The sequence below is a fragment of the Pinus tabuliformis genome, chromosome 1_2 (genome assembly GCF_031772625.1).
Source record: "Pinus tabuliformis cultivar Carrire ecotype Pingquan chromosome 1_2, CPIR1, whole genome shotgun sequence".
NCBI lineage: Eukaryota > Viridiplantae > Streptophyta > Pinopsida > Pinales > Pinaceae > Pinus > Pinus tabuliformis.
The window spans coordinates 1125000321-1125022412 of NC_142298.1; positions in this window are offsets into that span (position 1 = coordinate 1125000321).

Sequence of the window (22092 nt, forward strand, 5' to 3'; positions counted from 1 at the left end):
TAGGGTACTAGACTGGACTCTATATTTAATATCGACCGAGGTGCGTAAGCTTAGAGGCGTGGTCTAAAATATATAGACATAAAGAATTACAGGTGATTATGAGGTAGGTTACAAGGCTCCCTTACAGAAGACCATAGTATGCAGCCTATCATTCACACACCTAGATTACTCTACTGCTATACTTGATTACAATGCTGGTATGAGATGCATCTATCAAATCAAATCATGAGTCTAAGTACTGTGTATGACTGTGACAATGATTTTAACCTCCTTACAGAGGTATCACTCAGAAAACCCTTGTTTGGTAAACACACACAGCATGCAAAGATATTTACACTATCAAAGTATATAAAGAGAGCATAAATTAACTGAGAAATGAAACAGAGTTTATGAGAATGCATCTATAAGTCACACAGGAACCGAATCCCTTACAAGACTCCCTTCCAGATCCTAGTGCTGACCATTCAACATAACCATAAACCATTCATAAGCGCACACCATATCTATGTAATGAAATTCAAAGGTTGTAGGAATCGAAAGCTTATATAAATGTTATGCAACCCGTATGCTATGTAAATCAACAGCTATGTAAATCGAAACTGTGATGCAAACCATGTGATATAGAAATCGAATCGAATATAAACATTGTGCAACATATAAGAACTGAAATGTAACAAAACGAATGGACAGTATACCAATCGAAGAACGCAGGGCCCGTCCGCGTCCTAAGGATATACTGGCTATCACCATTCAGCAATCAAACCAATGCAAAGGGTATACACACTTCGTGAGTGTAAATATGTCCTTGTATTAAAACTAAAACTCTGTTCTGAGAAAACGATTCAACGATTAACCTTCAAGCATTAAACTAACTGTATTTACATATGCGTACGCACAGCCATGTCATCGATACAATGAATGTACATAGTGTTGTTGCCGCGTTTATTACATAGCCTTTTCAAAAAATTTCCATGCTATATGTTTCAAAAACAACAAAAAAAATCAAAATGAAAATAGAACGATGTTGTTGCTGCTTTTATTTGCCAGAGTACCCTGCTTTGACTTAAGTTGACCGCATGCATAGGAGGCTCGATTTGGCTGGGAGATAGGTATTTGTCCATGCTTGGACATTCTGCTTTTCGCCCATGCCTTTTGTTCTAGCTCATCTGCTGCGCCACATGTCAAACGGTAAGCTCATTACAGGATGTGGGTACTTCTTGTAACCATGTCATCAAAAACCTCTAATTCTGGAACATAAAACCCCTAAATTAATTTCTATGCAATTTAATAACTATAGAACGATTAATAATCAATATTCAAAGATTTTGAGGGATATATGATGAAAATGTATGGATAAATGATATGTTTTTGGGAAGGAAAAAGGGTCTTAGGATGATACCAACAATGTGGAATGACCCCAGTCAACTTATTGGCAGAAATGTCTATAGCTTGGACCATTGTAATTTTACCAATCCCCATGGGCAAAGAGCCTTCTAATAAATTCCATGACAAATTCAAGTAGAAATGTAAATCATAAAGTTCAGCAATTTCTGGTGGTATGCTACCAGTGAGCATATTGTGATTCAAGTCAAGCAATTCCAAATTTATATAGCCTCCCAAGCTAGCAGTTATACTTCCTGATAAGTGGTTGTTATGAAGGAAGTGTCTCCTTCTTTGTTTAAGGGGTGCCAGGGGTGCAAAGGAATTGGAAATATTTCCAAAAAGCCTGTTTTTGCTAATGTCCAAAAGACCAAGATGTTGTAATTATTCAAAGTCATCAGGGATGTTTCCTTCTAATCTATTGTTTCCTAAATTCAATATTTCTAATTTTTGAAGGTTTCCTAATGATGGAATGATGCCATTTAAAAAGTTTCCACTTAAATTTAGGTAAGTTAGGATGCTAATTTTGATATATGGAGGGATGCTTCCTTCTATTATGTTGCTTGCGAATGAAAAGAAAGTTAAATTGGTAGAGAGTTTTCCTATGGAAGGGGGAAAAACACCACTTAATATATTGTTGCCCAACCATAGTTCTTGTTGGCCGGATAAATCGTTCTTGCGGACAAGGCTGATCTCCCTAGTATCAAAAGATATCTAGCAACAAGCAGGACAAGCAAATCTATCTTTCTCTAAACATATTGTGATTCATTAATAAAAACTAAAGAGGTGTTTAGCAGAAATGGTGGGGGAAAAGAGAGAAAAATGGCCCTATTTGTTACACTTTGTGTTTTAGAAAAACATTTAACCACTCTTGAACATGACACTTTTTGTTCACCTAGGTTGGGAAATCCTTTGCCTAACAGTTAATCAAACCATATTGAAAGTCTTTAGCCGGTTTCTGGGTATTAGCTTTGGGTCAATTGTCACCAAACCTTCTGCAGTGTCATTATGTGTTCAAGAGGTCAGTTCAAATAAACCATTCATTTGCAAAATATCTGTCATCCATTTTGACCATCCTTGAGTTAGTCCTTGTAAAATATATTTCTTCAAACTTGATCTATGATTTCCTGTTGTGGGCTTTCCTACGCTTGATTTCTATCTATCGACTCCAACTCATTATCTAGAAAGATGATCTAGAAATCATCAATACCTTGGAATCTACATGCCTCAATGGCACGTTTATCGCCTTCGACGATAGGTTGCATCATTGACCTTCGATCAAAGGATTCTGTGACATGTTCGACATCAGCTCATTTATTCACATTTAAAGGATTGTACTAAGTACTTTGAGAACCATTGACATTACTGGTGGTTTCTCTCGCACTTGTTAAGAGTTCACATCATTTACTATTAATCAAGTGGTTTCTACCATGTTTGACTTCGACACATTCATTCGCATGGATAGAATCGTACTAGTTCAGGAAGCAGAAATCAAGCCCCTGGATCTAGTTTCCACCATCTAGGCCGCGAGGAATTTTGTTATTCATTATATTGTAGACTATTCATAAATAGATGGTTGTGCCCATACTGTGTCTACATATGTTTGTACTTGTGATGTATTGCAAAATCATTCCTATATCAGAGCAGTTTAGTTAGTTTTCTAGTCAGTTTTGATCTAAGTATGGGAATGCCTACCTCAGCGATGATATGTTCACATATATATATTTTGTATTGAATGTTTTTACAGCTTTCGACCAGAGTGTCCACAGGATGATCCTTGCAATGATAAAGTACTTCACTCTTCTTAGATGACAAATGTTATCCTCATCTATTACAGACTTTGCACTTTAAGGGGCAATCTGTTGCACAAAATATTGTCACCATGACATTCTGCAATCTGTGTGAGTCTATCACCACTCATACTTTCCTCCTTTGCAAGTCTTAAACCTCAGTTCTTCATGTCAAGCCTTGAAAATAAGAGAAATCCCTTAAAAGTCTCTAAAACTCTGGTTCCACACTTTCTCTTAGCATTTCCTGTAGTCCCGCACCTAATGGTCATGTCCCCTGTGTACCTAACCGCTCTGTCTCTATGTAATGGGTGCGGACCCCTGTAAAGGTCAAAAAGGCGCAAGTATATTCTTAAAAACTCACTTTGAGTCATTTCTGGAAGCTTCTAGAAGGAATCTTGAGGTGGCAAGTTCACTCCTTTAAGGTTCATGCATCCCATACCTTAAGGAGCTAACCCCTTGATGTGAGGAGCTTATCCCTTTGGAGGAGGACTCTATCCCTTCATAGGTGGACCTATAACCTCCTTCCTTTGCACTATAAAATGAAGCATTGGGCTGGTTATTGAGGAGGTTGGAAGTTGAATATTTTTGAGCTGAAATGCTACTGGAACTTAGTCTTCCTAATTGAGCTTTTGTGAGGAAAGATTACATACCTCTTTGATCTCATTTGGAAGAGTGTGAGGCTTGTCAAAGTAGAGGAGATTCCTGTTTGGACCCTGGGAAGAGCTTGTACAACATCAAGGCACCAAAGGTTGTAAAGTTCTTGTATTTCAAAGTTAATACAATCAAGATTATTTTTCTCAATAAGCTATGTTTTATGGTTTATTTTATGGATTCCTTGATCACCATGATTAACATGATTTATTATATTAGCTATAAAGGTGTTATTTGATGTGTGCCTGTTTGTGATTGCAGGTTCTCAAAAGGAAACTCTTTCGGACAGTTGAAGCATGGCTGCCACAAACTAGTGTTGGACTTAAGGTAGTGTCTAAAACACCTCTTTAGTTTTTATTAATGAATCGCAATATGTTTAGAGAAAAATAGATTTGCTTGTCGTGCTTGTTGCTATATATCTTTTGATACTAGGGAGATCATCCTTGTCCGCAAGAACGATTTATCTAGCCAACAAATTGGCGAAGACTAAGTTCCAGCAGCATTTCACCTCAAAAATATTCAGCTTTCAACCTCCTCAATAACCAGCCCAATGCTTCATTTTATAGTGCAAAGGAAGGAGGTTACAAGTCCACCTATGAAGGGATAGAGTCCTCCTTCAAAGGGATAAGCTCCTCACATCAAGGGGTTAGCTCCTTAAGGTATGGGATGCATGAACCTTAAAGGAGCGAACTTGCCACCTCAAGATTCCTTCTAGAAGCTTCTAGAAATGACTCAAAGTGAGTTTTTAAGAATGTACTTGCACCTTTTTTACTTTTACAGGGGTCTGCACCCATTACACAGAGACAGGGCGGTCAGGTATGCAGGGGACATGACCATTAGGTACAAGACTGCAGGAAATGCTAAGAGAAAGTGCGAAACCAGAGTTTTAGAGACTTTTAAGGGCTTTCTCTTATTTTCAAGGCTTGACATGAAGAAATGAGGTTTAAGACTTACAAAAGAGGAAAGTATGAGTGGTGATAGACTCACACGGATTACAGAATGTCATGGTGACAATATTTTTTGCAACAATTCTTGTAGATGAGAACAATTAGTAAGAGATAGAAGAAAGGGCATGGTTGTAATGCCACCACTATCAAGCCCATTAAAATGTAAGCTTAATTCTTCAAGGAGGGATAGCTTACTCAACTCTACTGGCACACTCTGAGTGAACTTATTGTGGTCAAGGAGGAGTATTCTTAGATTGCAGAAATTCCCAATAGAATTTGGTGTCTTTCCACTAAGTTGATTTCCCCATAAAGAAAGGAAACTCAAAATATTGAGCATGGCACCAAATTCTGATGGAATGTTCCCTCTTAATTTGCTTTTGTTAATGTCCAAGAGTGTGAATGTGGAGATATTTGAAAAAGAAGTGGTAATGGTCTCTGATAATTCATTTTCAAATATGTACAGCATTTGCAAACTAGTGAGAAAACCTAATTCTTGTGGAATGTTGTCAATGAGTTTGTTTCAGGAAATTTCCAAATAAGTCAAGGTGGAAATATTAGACAAAGAGACTGGAATAGTTCCTAACAATTCATTTTCAAATAGAGAAAGTAATTGCAAACTCATGAGCTGGCCTAATTCTTGTGGTATACAACCAGTGTGCTTGTTTATGGGAATTTCCAAGTGACTCAAAGTGGAGATATTGGACAGAGAAGTGGGAATGGTGCCAAACAATTCATTATAAGATAGGTTAAATGTTTGTAAACTGTTGAGCAAACCTAAATCTACTGTAATGCTTCTAGTAAGATTGTTGCTATCAATTTCCACATTAGTCAAAGTGGAGATATTGGACAAAGAAGTAGGAACGATAACTAATTTATTTTCAAATAAATAAAGTATTTGTAAACTAGTGAGCATGCCCAACTCTTGTGGGATGGTAACAATGAGTTTATTTGTATCTATTTCTAGTTCAGTCAAAGTGGAGATATTTGAAAAAGAAATAGGTATGTTGCCTAAAAATAAATTTGTGGTAAGATAACGCGTTTTTAAATTAGGTAGTAAGCCCAACTGTGGTAGAATGACACCAATGAGCATGTTAAATTCAATACTCAAATCAATCAAGGCTGAAAGGTTTCCCAAGGAAGAGGGAATGGTACCTATTAAGGTGTTGGTTCCTAAGAAAAGTTTATGCAGAGAGGTTTAGGAACCCAACTCCCTGGGGATAATCCCGCTCAGATTGTTGAAGGAAAGCGCCAAGTAAACCAGATTTCTGCAACTGTGGATTTCGCTTGGAATACTTCCTTCCAATTGATTGTATGACAATCTGAACTTCTTCAAACGAAAGAGGCATCCCAACTGTGGTGGGATATGACCGTGTAAAGAGTTGTTTGAAAGATCAAGTGAGTGGAGAAATAACAAATTGCCACGGTAAGGATAAATGGAGCCACCTAGATCAATGGAACTGAGGTTGAGGGAGACTACTATGTTTTGTAGTGGATGACAAGGACTGCATGTAACAACAGTCTAGTTATAGAAGGGGACTGCAGGACTCCAATCTACCATGTAATGATAAGGATCGTATGGAATGAGCTTCTTGAATGCCATCAGGGAGTGCCAATCATCTCAAAAATAGTGAGCAGAGGAGGAGAAAGAAAAGATGAAGAGGAGAAATAGTATAGCAAAAGAAAAATAGAGAGACCCTATAGTGCAATCCTATATTCCTCTTCAACATTTACGAAATGGGGATTGGGGGTTGTCTTGGAAAAAATGCCACATTTTACAAGAGGGAGGTAAAAATGAAGAGGATATTTGCAGCTCTATGTGGCTTCTCACAACTATTTATAAGAGAATTGGAGTGAAAATAAACTTGGCGGTCGGTGATGGGGTGATAGCATTATTACTAATATTCCATCATTTGTCTAATTTCATCCCTAATAATTGTGGTAGTGCTAAGCCAGTAGGAATTGAAATGATTTGAGGAAAAAATCACCAGCTAAAGGTTGGGACACACTAAGGACTTTGCACTGATTGAGGGAGAAGATTTCTATAGCTGTCATCTTATGATAGGGTTTAGTGTGACTAAACTTAGTGGCAGAGAGGGAAAGTTTCCTAGAAGGTGTGATTGGATTAACTGTCACTGACCAGTGGTAGTGAGAGAGGGAAAGGTCACCATAAGGGAGGGAAGATTTCCACCACAACAAAATTCCAAGTACCTTTTATTCTCGAAGGTTGAAGCAAGAGACTATGAATGTTGACAGTGAAATGGAACTGTGGAAATTAAAGTGCATGAACAAAAAAATTGGCACAAAGAAGCAGCGTAGAAATTACCTACTATCCTCTTCCCTTGGAATTGTCAATGGTAGTGACGGCCTATTGTCCTTTGCATGATGAATGCATTGTTTCATGAATGGGCAGAATCCTACCATAACAAAATTCCAAGTAGTTTTGATTCTTAAAGGCTAAAACAAGAAAGTGTGAATGCTCACAATTAAATGGGACTGTGGAAATTATGGTGCATGAACAAGAATAATGACACAAAGCCGCAACATAGAAGCTACTAATTGTCCTCTTCTATTGGATTTGTCAGTGTCAGTGCCAATGATGAGCTGTTGTCCTATGCATGATGAATGCATTGTTTCAGAAGAGAGATTAAGAGATAACTTTATCGTGCAGTGCAATGCATCTGAACAAAGTAACAGTGTATGAAATAGGTTTTGAGTTTTCACGTACTATTTAATGCATCTGGATAAAGTAACATTGTATGAAATAGGTTTTGTGTTGTCAGGTAATAAAGTAACAATGTATGGAATAGATTGAAAAATAAGATAGAGGTTCTAAATAGAGATGAATGTATTAATATAAAGCAATTTGCAAGTTGGATTTTATTTAAAAATTTGATTGAAAAACAAGAGCCACTTGCTCTTGCTCTTGCTCTTGTGTAAATAATTATTTTTAATTAAAATTTATTTGATTAAGGACATAAGTTAAAAAGTAAATTTCAGTTAACTTACTGTTTGTAATAAAAAGTTTAATTACATAGTTAACGAAATTGCAGAGTTTTTAAATCTTTAATTACTTAAGGGGATGAAATGAAATGATATTTTAACGTTTACGAGACTAAAAATAGTCTATGGACCATCAATTTCGTGCTTTTCATCTTTTGCAATTTATTCATTTTCTTATTCAAATTGATAATGATCTGACCCAACCTTCTAATAGTCCCATCGTTGAAAGGACAATGCCAAGAAACTGATGCTAACATATTCCCATAACTTTATTTGATGTCTTTGAATGCATCACATTCCAAAATGAAATGTTTTTCTGATTCCATTGCCCCATATAGGAGAAATGTACACACCCATTCTTCTCAAGCTTCTTTAGGCCTTTTCCACCATCCTGTTTCACACCAAAGTTGATCTAAATTAGTTCTTAATTGAGCAATAAGAACCTTTTCCCTCCACGGAATGCTACCTCCAATGTACTCTTTTTGTTGGAAATCACAAGTAGGGTTGAATTTCTAAATGTAGTACCTCTTCTTTCTACCCAACTCTTTTCCCCATAGTCGTTTATGAAATTTCTCCATAACAAAATTATTTAGCTCCTTGCTATTTGTGGGACAAGCATTGAGGTGGATATTTCATTTTTTCATCCATGTGTAGTTTTGTCTCATCCATGTTTTCTTTATTTCACTCATGCCTTCATTGAAGATAACATTAGGCCATGTACCTACTCCTACTTGTTCAATTATTTTTAGATATATTATGAGCCACACCATAGAAATTGCTCCAATGATATTTTCTCCTGTTTCACTCAACATTATCTCCTAAGGTACCGAACTTTTTATTTTGAACTTGCTCATGATAAAGTGTTTTTGGATTTTATCAATTTGTTTACATTTTGAGACGGGGGTGTTGGTAGGTCATGATTCACACCCATATATAATCCTTGGACAAACTAGGAGCTCAAAAATAACTTTAATCTTTTTCCAATCTCATAATTTTGTCTCTCTACATCTGTTTTGAAGAGCATATAATGCTTTCCACTGTCCTAAAATTCCTTTCTTTCTGCAGTGCTCCCAATTAAGTTTGTTGTTGAAATCAATCCCGAAGTACTTGTAAACATTTAATTCTTCAAGAATGCTTCCTTCAAAGAAGAACATATGCTGGCTCTGTTTCCTTTTATTAGAGAAAAACATTATTTGCCTAGTATTGACTTGCATCCCCACTGCTCTACAAAAATGCTAAAGGGTATATAGGTGCATTTTCAATCCATGAGCCAATTTAGCAATCAATACAAGATCATCAACATATAAAAGAAGCTTTATCACAAACTCCCCCAATCGAACAAAATCTACACCGTGCAGATTTAGCCACTCTTCTAATTTATCAATATATAAACCAAAAAGGGTAAGGGAAAGAGGGCAACCTTGTTTGACTCTAATGTCACTTCTAGATATTTTTGAAATACCCACTGAGGTTCTAATTTTGGCTTTCACCTCTTCAAAATTTCCATGGATGACTCCTCTATAATGAAAAGGAATTTCAAGTTCTTCCATTGTATGCCACAACTTATCTCTGGGGACTGTGTCAAATGCCTTTTTGAAGTTAACAAAGCAACATAATGCTTATTCTTTGTCCTCCCAAACCTTTTTAATAATGTGTATCAGCGTGATACCATGATCCACTATGCAATGTTTTGGCCTAAAACCTGCTTGTCCTTTTGCCCTCCTTTCTCTTACTTCTGCCCACTTACTGACTCTATTTTCTACCATGTTGTTGAAAAGCTTTTCAAACAAAGGATTAATCATAATGGTTCTATCATTGGAAGGATTATTAATGTCTCCACCTTTAAAAAGGGGTATTGTTGGGCTACTTGTCTATTCTCTTGAGAATCCTTGTTGAATGTTGTTGAATATTTCCATGATGTCCGGTGAAAGAGTGTTCATTCCCCATTTTAGATACTTTGCTTGAAGTTCAAATAAGTCCTTTTCCTTTCCTGTTTTCAGCTTCAACTTCGTAATTTAAACAATTCAAGGTTTACGATTACAAAAATGGAGATGAGATTATCTTAATATCATTTTTCAAATGCATAGTCAAACTGCCATGTTAGAGAGAGATCAAATACAAGCACATAGCATCAATTATATAATAGATCATGATAGGAAGCATCAAAACTTTGTTTATATTTCTTTTGGAATTTTAGTGGCCTGTTCACAGATTGGCATTTTGTTCCAGAACTGGTTTTACCTACGTGCATGTTGGAGGGCTCATTCTTTATCTAAGAGAGGGTGGGTAAGTCATCTAATGTTTTTGGATTTTTGTTTCTTCATTTTGTTGCTAGAGGATATGCCAAGTTCTTTAACTTTCTTTTTAATCTATTTACAAATTTGTAATATCCCTTCCCTTAATAATAAATAATAAATCATAAGTCGTAAATCATAAATGTTAAATAATAAATGATATTAAAAATATATACAAGAAAATAAATAAAAATAAATAAAATAAAAATAGTAATAACCATACTAAAGTTCTAAATAAGAATAAATAGAAATAAAACAAGAAAACTATCAAAAAGAAGAAAATAAAACAAGAAAGCTAAAAATCAAAAGAAAAGTAAAGAAATAAAACAAAAAAGCTAAAAATGAAAAGAAAGTTGCATGTAGACACATGCAGTGTGTACATGTGGTTTCCCATCCAATATTTGTTCTATTTATTAGATGGTGAGGAGGATGGGAGGCATTCCATCATTCCAAGATTCTACCTTTCATTCTCTTGGGAGAATGGTGTTCTAAGACATAGGAGTCACTGGCAGTAGTACATTGATTGAGGGTTCGGGGGTGGCTAGTTGTAGCAAATATTTGCGCAATTGAGCCTACGGTTGGGTGGAGAGTCATCCCCAAAACCTTGTTGTTATCTGGCAGAATTCGATCACAAGTAATATAGGTATGTGCTTATTTGTTTGATTATAATTTTTAACTAGGAAATTAACTTTATATTTACTTTGAACTGTTACATATGGTATCAGAGCAGGGCTCAACCCTTAGGGCCTATGGGCATCTAAAATAAAAATAAAAATTGTTGGAATATTTAACTTGACTTGTTTTTGAAAGTTATAGGATGCTTATTTTCCTACAAGTAATTTCCACAGCAACTGAACTTTGGAATTAGGGTTTCTAGATTTCCGCAATTCTGATTTGTTTTCATTAATTTATTGGTCATTTTTAACAATTATTTGTAGGCTCTGCCACAACATAAACTGAGTGGTGTGTGTTTTATGATAGGCATCAGATAAAGGTTGTTTATTATAAATTTTTATATTGTGGTTCTGAAGGATAATTTGTTTCTGCGATCATTTTTGTCCGGAATTTTTTGGTTTGTTTATTTAATTTTGGTGATTGACATGCACTTTCCCCATCCAAACCCACATCACTTGATTAATTTGTAGGCGCATTTGCAAACCTCGTGTGTCCACCGGTTTACACTTGAGGAAAAAACTTTTGAAGACTTGTTTGAATGGAAGGCGGCACTAGAGCATGCTTTGGCTCTAGCACCCAATGCAGCCCTTGTTATGGGATAGAATGATATATTTTGAAATCATTTAGTTGATACAATTGAAGGATCTGCAAAACAATAGAGGGACAGATGGCCAGTGAAGTCTTTAGTTGTGGGAAGGCCAACCTTACCTGCATTGGAAGATATTGATGGAAGTCCATCCTTCTTAGAAAAGATCCTCTGCTTCATTGAACAATATGGAGTTAAAGTAGAAGGTATTTTGCGGTAGTCTGTAGATGTTGATGAAGCTTGCCCCATGTTGTACCGCATTTTTAGAAGCACACCAGTCCTTGAGCGATTCGCGGGAGCTGCTGGCGTATTTAAAGTGTGGCCCTGGCCACTACCCATCTTCAGAAGCCGCGTAATTAGCAAATTTTTATGAAAATTAAATACGGCCGCAGGTTTTGATTCTTGGCTTGGGGGATATTGAAGCTGTCACATGCTCTGAACCCCATGAGACCCTAATGCGGAAAAATGATCCTCAAAATGCATGCAGAGAGACATGAGTCATCGTTGCAGGTAATTGTTTGTTTGGAATTGTTGCATCGATTATTGTTGTTTGTTTTCTTTCATTTACATTATTTTTCTTAGTACCTGATGATTTCCTCTTCCACAATCATGACTTTCTTCTCCTGTTTCAAGCATTATATCTTCAATCACAGGTATCATTATCATTGATGCTGCATATATTCAAAAATATCTATCTCGTGAAATCTACTACTATTAGAGTCTATATTGATTTCAGCTCTGAAATTTCAAATCAAAGGTCATCTTGAAAGGGTTTTAATGATTTCCGTAGCATTCAAACAGTTGGATCATCCACAACGGAGATTGGAAACAAACTTTTAAGTTTGGAACGAAGATTGTGGTAGTGGGCAGGAATTATGCAACATTGCCAAGTTCCTTGGCATGAAACGCAACCAATTTGTTCTTGAAGCCCACATCTTCCTATCTACAAAGTGGAGGAACCCTAGCTTGTTAGAACCATAGATGAATTTTAAATTCTACTTCTATTATATTTTTCAGGATGGTATATTCTTACCTTCTTTTTCATGTTTAATCTCGAGCTCAATTTTTGCTGCAAGCTAGAGAGTTTTGTTGTGGAAAGTTTTATTTTATTTTTGCGTTTTCTTAAAACTTTGATCCCTATGTAAATTTATCGGGTTAGAATCTAGGCATCTATCGAAACTACTATTTGGGTTAGACAAGCATGTAGATTTTAACTATCCCGTCACCTCGAATATGTAAATCTTGTACCTGTCATCACTATTTTCTTTTGATGATTATTTAAAAAAAAAAAACTTATATTTTCATATAGTTTACTCACATAGATGTCACTGTAGCTGACCAAATTTTTTTGAAAGCTACTTAACAGTGTAACTTATCTGTTTTAGAATATCTAGAGATAAATCATTCTGCACTATTGTTGCATAGTCTTTCTATTGAATCTTGTTTGAGTTAAGTAATCAACCATTGATCATGGATTTTCATTTTGAAATTAAGCCAAATATATTATGGAATTATGCACTCCATTATCATACCAGATTTTGTTAACATGGGAAATATAGTAGCCCGTGAAAAAGAGTATTTGTTGTATAAAATCTTCTTCTGGTACTAGTAGTGTGAATACTTGGATAAACAATTATAAACAAATGCCATTTCTATATAATTTGCTGAAGGGACAATTACCTACCTTGGATGAGGGAATGGTACTATTGATTGTGTAAATGGTATTGTCTTTCAACCAATGTTTCGAACCACAATGTGAGGTTGATCTTATAGTGTGTGCAGATTTCTCGACATTGTTGTCGAATGGAACAATGGAATTTTCCGGAATGTGCATAGCCATGGCCGCAAGCTTACAATCTTATGTCTTACGCAGGAAATTTTATGTCTTATCCAGGAAATCATTATGGCTAAAATGTATTGTAATTTAAGGGTTTTGACATGGTGTTGCCTTTGCGGGTGCGCTTGCAGGCAGGCCATCCTATTAATAAAATGATTTTATTTTATGTTTTGAGGAAGGATAACCTTCCCAGTCATCCTATCCTTTTTGGGTCGAGTGGCGGTGTCTCTTCTTTATGGTGTGGAATATTTCTTTGGTTGTTTGATTTCTTAAATTTCCTTAGAATAATCATTTAATAGCCATAAGAATCTCAAGATACATTCAATAAATTTGTTTAACGATTTATTTTGTTAAAAGCAGTCCATTTAATTCTTCTAACATAAGTTATGATTGCTTAAACAGATACTTAAATATTTCACTCTACAACACAAAATTTCAATTTATCTTTATCCTTAAAAATCATGAATCTATAGAATTAATATTAGCGTGACATATAATGATGAATAAATTTTCTTTCGAAATTCAAGTACCTTTTAACACAATAATGCCACAAATATTCTTAAGCTTTAGTCATTCGAATTTGGATTTTACATGGAGACAATTCTCTAAGTTTTATTCTGACATCATTAATGCCTTCTAAGTCATGTTTTCAATGGTTTTATACTACAAAATTTGTAATTGTTGATAATTATGGTAATTTATGGTTTATGTATGGTGATTGTTGATAATTTATGATAAAATATATCTTATTGAGTATATTAGTTCTTATTTTATGCTTCTTCAAGTGAGGAATCTTATTTCTTTAGAATCATTATAAAAGTATGATATTAGAAGTGGGACCTGCAATTCTAGGGTATTACTATTTATTTTGGAAGATCAACTGTAAGTGTCTGGCCATTATAAGTTAAAGTTGATGCATTCATTAGTTCCTTATTGTTTTTTCTCATGCATCATCATAGACAACATATTCTTTGGTTTAGAAACTGGCCCTTTCCTCTGTAATTCTCTGGTCTCATTAGAAATCTCATTACATGGTAAAAACCACTATCTCATTTTCTTCAGTTGTTTTCTAGACGCTATTTCATAAAATGAAAAGTGCTAAAATCAACTACAATGGTTAAAGGTGTGACATAGCTCTCTCCATTACAACCATATAATCTTGTAATCTTGGATGGTGATAATCTACCCATAATTGGCGATGTATAATTCTGTGAAAGATTGCACGATTGATATGGTATATTGTCATGGTTTTTGTGGAGGAAGAAATCTTTTAATGATGGTGTAACTAATCACCACCGGTTCATTTTAGTTTACATAGAACTTGAAGTATTTGCATAATTTGTCACCAATTAAAGTGCTCTAAAATAGTGAAATTTGTCCCAATTCACAATGGATAAACTCTAATATCTTATTACCTTTAGATCATCATTGTTCACTGGCATCTGTTCATTATTTTATTGTTCAATCTGATCTAAAAACACAAATATAACATTCCTTAAAATTTGATCATTATTTGGGATGGATTATTGTTCTCATTGTCCTTTAGCAGTTGCTTGGAATTTCTCTGGTCTATTATTGCAAGAACACAACTCTCTCAATATGATCTTCTAATAAATTTAATATTGCATTGCAATTGCCATTTAGATTGCATATATCTGCTCATGTACTACTCATATTATTTGTATATTAAACATCATCAAGCTACCATTGAAGTTCTCTTTATTCTCGAGTGAATCAGTTGGGTTTGTAGTATATATATATAAACCACGGGATGGTATCTTTTAGTCTCAGTGGCAAATCGTACAGATTTGGATTAAAGTTAAGATGTTGAGTATAATGTTACATAAGGTTCGTGATTCAAGGTTAATTTAATATAATGGTCAAATTTGTCTAAGGAGAAATGGACAGGAGAAACTTGCAATTTTTTGGGGATGATAACTAATGATAATTCATGTGATTATGGCCAACTTGGATCAGATAATTAAGGTAGTAGAGAAGAAGTATCACAACAAGAGTAAGAAATCGGTAAGAAGAGACAACCTATTTTAGAACATAATGAAAGAGTTTGGTATAATCATCACTTGGTACTCTAATGGCATCACAATAAGGTCTATCTAAGGATGATGCACATAAAGAAGAAAATATTGGCAATCAACCAGGGAAGTTGAAGAATCATGGTAATATGAAGGCCATTTTAAGGAACCTAGAAGGTATGATAAAATAGAATGATTGGAGAAGATAAGTTGTGTGCATGACAACATCTATAACAATGGTAGAGCCACATTGTAAATTTTTCCATAGGTGACTAACTATATGAATAAATTATTTATAACAAGATGAAGGATCAGGCAATTTTATTATGTGGATGTCTTAAAACAGAATTACATTTGGTAGCCATCTTAATGAATTTATTTATCAAGTATTACCCAAGTTGGGAAATAGTTACAAAATTTCCAAGGTATATCAGTGCTATGTTTAAGAGAGGAGGAAAAGAAACCACAATGACTGGAGGTGAGAAATTAAAGTCAAAATAAAATAAAGTAAAGAAGTTTCCATTTTTAAGCTAGTAGACATGGAAGACTAGGAGAAAAATATATAAGAATATCATGTAGGAGGAAATGAAGGGATGTTCTATCAAGAAGAAAGGTATTGATGAGTGGAGCGAGAAACATGATGGATAATGGTCATAATGATGATCTACATATTTTAAAAATGTGAAGGTGTGAAGTTGCATGATGACCAAGTGATAATAAACGAGGAAGATATAGGAAGGAATGTTGCTAGAAATTTTATAAAGATACCTTGAGAAGGATTGTGTACATAGTGACAAAAGAAGTGAAAGTCAATTAATAGAGGTTGTACTTGACTAATTTTCACTCATTGTTTCATGAGTAGGACTTCCCATAAAGTTAAAGGAGGTTGTTTCCACATAACACCTCACGGTTAAATGGACAATGATGGTAGTAGTGTCCCCAACTATTTCAAAATTTAAAAATAATGATACTATTTAAGAAAGAGCCTTTTATGATAAAATAATCAAATGGTATTGAGATATGAACTTGAAAAACTCAATGAGATAAGAAAATATTTCTGTGGATGAAGTGCTAATTGTTAAATAAGTCAACATGAATCAACAAATCCTTGTGCAAGTAAATTAAGCATGATATAACATTAAATCATGATGAAATAATGTTTATATGCAATTCCATATAGCAGTATTGGAATCAGTAAGCCAAAGGGTAAATGGATGTAAATCAAGGAATTTTAATTTTGAATAGATGATGATGGAATAACTAGTAAATATCTTAAACAATGAATTTCACCAGAATTTCCTTGGGTAAGGAAGAATATATAATGAGAGATTAAGACCCAAGGTGATGAGGCTCATGTGAAATTTAATGATGATTATACCATTGGTGTAAATGATGAACTACCTACTAAGAAGTGGAAATGATTATTGAAAAGTAATTGACAACTTGACGAAAACATATTGACAATGTTTCATGATATCATGGTAGGAGGATAATGATGCGCATATGGTTCTTATAGTGTTAATGTATCCATACAATAATAGCGATATGTGTAAGTCAAGGTATATTGACATATTCATTTACTATGTGATGATAAGTATTGAATACTCATGATAGCTATGATATGCATAAGAGTTATGATGCTGTAATATGAGGTTTATTGACATGTGATTCATTTATGTGAAGTTATGATATGTCTTTGACGCAAATATGTTGATGATCTAACTTACGATGGTATTTTATAAGGTGAAGCATGCGATAGTTGCGTACACATTCATGATATGCATGAGCATGCAGTTCGTTATTAGTCATAATGTTTCCATTAACATGCAAGAATTGGCATGTGGGATTACTATGATACTATGATACTATGATGGTATTGTTAATGCATTGGTTGCATGTTGGAGTGTGATGATTCACGGGACTCCACAAATGGGCCGAGAGGGCCAGTTTATTTAATGATCTCGTGCGAGCCCATACGCACGAGGAGAATAAGTAACACCATATGGGCTGGGGACAAAACTCAATCAACACTACATATGCCAGTGGTTCCTCTGTCTTGTGTATAGCTTTTAATGGATAGCTCTCGAAGAGCTATGGAACCATCTTGAGGAGGCCAAGTGCCTGATGTTCTAGGCTAGGTGCCTGTTATTGGATTGGGATGCCAAAGTCTGGAAGGGATGTAAAGGACTTCAATGCCTGGGGCTGTGCGCCTTAGTAGTTGTTGAGGGAGTGGGCCAGCCTTTCGAGATGCCTGGGTCATTGAGTACCGAACTAGATGCCTTCCTTGGGGTAGATGAGGTCTAAATTAGGCGCGAGCCTTAGGGCCAGCCTTGGACTAGGATACAGACCAGGTCAAGCTTATGCCTGGTGCCAAAAGTGGGAAAAAGGACAGAGATTCCTTGAGATTTCCTGGGGTGTTGGGGACTTTTGATACCTGTTGGTTATACTAGTTCAGCAGCGGGTGTTTGAAACATGAAGTAAATAAAATAATAAATAATTCAAGTTAATTTCGGGACGAAGTTCCTTAAAGTGGGAGAGTATGTAATATCCAAAACAAAAGAATATTAAAAATAATAAATAATATTAAAAATATATACAAGAAAATAAATAAAAATAATAAAAATATTAAGAATAATAAATAATATTAAAAATATAGACAAGAAAATAAATAAAAATACTAAAAATAAAAATAGTAATAACCATACTAAAGCTCTGAATAAGAATAAATAGAAATAAAACAAGAAAACTATCAAAAAGAAGAAAATAAAACAAGAAAGCTAAAAATAAAAAGAAAAGTAAAGAAATAAAACAAGAAATCTAAAAATCAAAAGAAAGTTGCACGTAGACACATGGAGTGTGTACATGTGGTTTCCCATCCAATGTTTGTTCTATTTATTAGATGGTGAGGAGGATGAGAGGCATTCCATCATTCCAAGATTCTATCTTTCATTCTCTTGGGAGAATGGTGTTCTAAGACATAGGAGTCACTGGCAGTAGTACATTGATTGAGGGTTCGGGGGTGGCCAGTTGTAGCAAACCTTTGCGCAATTGAGCCTACGATTGGGTGGAGAGTTGTCCCCAAAACCTTGTTTTCATCTGGTAGACTTCAATCACAGGTAATATATGTATGCGCTTATTTGTTTGATTATAATTTTTAATTAGGAAATTAACTTTATATTTACTTTGGACTGTTACAAAATTGAGGCATTTGATCTTCTGGGAAAGAATGAGGTTGTTTTGATTATTCCCAAGTATAAAGACTGAAATGATGGGGATAGGGAGTCCCTAATTTCACTGTAAATTTGTTCTTTTGTTATGCATTGATTGAGATGGATGTTGCCAGAGAATGCTATGGAAATTCAAGAGACATGAAAATTCCTAATTTTTCTATAGAATTGCATAATATAGTTGGAAACTTGCACGTACGAGCACTTTTTTTCCATGTTGTAGAATTTAATGTTTATAGATGCAATGGAGGTCTAAACAAATGAGTCTCTAGTTATGGAATTATTTACTTTTCAATTTACAAACATTGGAACGGAGTTGCAAGACAATGAGTCATATATTTTTGCCAACTTGGCTAAGGTATTAAACAAAAGAATGCCAGGTAGATGGTTTGAGACGGAGAAGCAAAGACCAGGTTTCTTACAAAATATTTATTGCCATTAATTGTGGTTGAGCAATAAATTTCTGTTGGTGAGGCCAGCAATCATGACAACATCCAACTTAGAGACAATGGAATAACAAGACTTGAAAGACGTGTACAATTATGTAATATTTCCTTTTTTGATAGGGTCATGATAGGGTCAAATGGACAAAATTTACTCATGGTATTTACTGTGGTATGTTTCCATGGTATGTGCCCATGGTATTTGCCTTTGAAGGAAAACGATTTGAGGGCAAACGATAAAATAAGGTTTCTAGAGAATCCATCAAGCCTATAAAAGGGGATAGGAACTGGGCATTTGGGACATCTGGAGTTCATCAATATTATTGTGTTTTGTTGAGAACTTGGCTTGGCCAGTTCTAGTTTGATCCTAGGATGTAAATCCCACAATGATCTTTGTTGGGTGGATCCATCCAGGATTCACAAAGTGTTTCAATATTTCAACTTAGTCATTTGATGAGAAGTTGTGCATGCCATTGGTAGGGGCTTCAATATTACTTGTATGGGCATGTATCATATTTACAGTTATTAATATAAATAAGTGGCTACATTTTTCTTTCTCAGATCCCTTATGTTTTGTCTTTTGGGTTGAAGTATTTTTAGGAAACTATAAGTCTATAATGTGCCAGAGCTATTGATAATTTTGAGGTCTAAAACCTTACCATGGTCGTAGAGCTAGTTTTCCTGTCAACCTGAGCATTTATTGCAGATTGATTGGGAGTTTCAAGAGAAATTAGTTTTTGATGCTAGACTCTTGTTAATTTTAGTGGTTATCTATAACCACCCTACTTAAGCAGGAATTTTTGATTTGGAAGATGACCAATTTTCAGCCAATTATGGCCAACAAATCATACTTTAGACAAAGGCATTAATCTTTAGCCATCTTGAATCGACAAATTTTCTCAAAGGTATTTTCTGGAAGATATTGCATCTGAAAGGGGCTTTCTTCTGAAGATTGAATTATGGGCTATCAACTCCATCAAAGCCAAGTTACATCCAGTCATAGAAATCAAACTCACTGAAAGTTAATACCAAAATTGAAGGAGTTGTGGATATCCTCCCGCAAGATTTTCCTATGCGTGGAAGAAGATTTTTCACCCTTGAGGGCCAAATGTCCCTTGTATCAATAGGCCAAATTTCTGGAGGTTTATCAATTGTATTGAGTTGAAATTTGTATTAGTCACTGTGGGTCAATTAATGAAGCTGAACAATTAATCCGCGAGGGACAATTCATGCAAGAGAATTTCCAATAATTTGCATGGGACTAGTTAAGGGTTTTTAGATCCTTGCCACAACAAAGGTAGCAGAGGTTGTGGGAATTTCTATGTCCCATATTGGCAGCACTATTTATCACTGGATGACTGGTTGGATTCTATAGGAGGCTCGTGGGTTTTGAAGCTAGGTGTATTGGCAGTGATTTGGGTTGTATTTTGCTGGTCAGGTGTGTGCTGAACCTGTGTAATATTTATAGGTCATTTCTGTTTTCGGTGTACTGGCTTTCATTTTGCTCCGAAAATAAAAATAAAATAAAATAATTTTTTTATATAGAATTATAGTTTAATTTAAAATAAGGTAGGAGTTTATTGGGAGTAGTTGCCACAATTGCATAAAAAAAAATGAGAGAAGAAAGGCTAAACCATAATGTCATCATTTTACTTTTGGAAACGCCTCAGGAATTAACATAGTATTACATTTGCTAGTCCTCTAGGCTGCAATACTTCGGTGGATCAAAAATGGAAACAACTTCCATATCAGAAGCAAGAGTAGAACAACAGGGTTGTCTTTCAGAAGATCTGCTATCCTTCAACAATCAAAGGATATCCAAAAGGAAGATGTAAGAAGCATGTGTCTCTTTGAACTTGAATCCAAAAAGTAGGAACAAATCAGAAGAATGCCTAACACTGTGAGACACATTATACATAGTTTTATGAATCAGAGAGAAATAAGATTGGAAAGGGTCAAGTTGGGCCTTCAAGGCATCCATGCTTACTTTGATACAGCCTAGGTTCCATGAGTATTCTTGTGAAAGGGTTAAACTCACATCTACCACTTGTCTTAGTAAAATCTTAGCCTTAAGAGTGCTACTACCACCATACAATGAAGAAATCATGAGGAGGATTTTTCGAGTAATGGTAGGATCTCTCCAAGGATTGGACAATGTCAACCTTCTTACTTTCTTTCAGAGGTGCAAAAGTTTAGAAACCATGGAAAAATCCAGATTTGTTATACTTATGTTGCATCTAGAATGTGATGACTTAATCCATCAGATGCTCCAATGCTTTTGCACTAGCATTACAACATCTCCCCCAAAAGTTTTCAAAACAGACATGAAAAAGATCATGTCCCTAATCTTAGGAGAAGATAAGGTCATTTGCAAACAATTGAGGTCCAAATTGTTGGCCATTTGGATGAAGGAGCTAATTTTATCACCTATTTCCTATGAACTAGTTGAGGGGTTGGTCAAATAGAACATCAAACTACTTAAAAGGAAGTTGATGAAGGAGGAACTAGTAAGGATTTGTGGGGACAACAAGAATGTACTAAGAAGGAAAAGCCTATGCTTTGTATGCAAGGGAGCTTGTGCACTTAACCATTCATGTCCATGTGATAGGAAGGAGGCAACAAGACGAGAGGAAATTCTTTCAGACCATGAGGATTCATCTAAAGGATCCGAGCAGTCAAGTACATATGGTGAGCAACAACACAATGTTGTTCATAGAGACTTGCAGGACAAGCTGATGATAATCAGTCAGTGTGACAAAGTACATGGAGAAAAGAAGGAGATAATTCTTCCTAACAGTATGGTAGATCCTTATCTCCAGGAGGACAACCATGAAGAGTATGAGAAACCAAGCATAAATAAGAGTCCATCGGTGCATCCATGTTTGACAACCAAAGAGGATGGACAACAAATTTTCTCCACAGGTGGAGAAGGCCAAGAAGAAGACATTCAAGGAGACTTAAATGATGAGCTAGTGATGGTAAACCAGTATGATGAGCATGATCATAAGGACCAACATGAAAAATATAGTATGCATGATGAGACATTTCTGGAGAGTCAGTCAAAGGTTCAAGCTGGAGATATGATAGTTGAGCATCTGGTGCAAACAGATACAAAATAATTCAATAGGGCACCATAATTGCGAGTAGAGGACTTTCGGGAAAATATCATGCATTTCAAGACATATCTTATGATGTTGAAGCAAAGATTCTGGACAATCTGAGACACTTT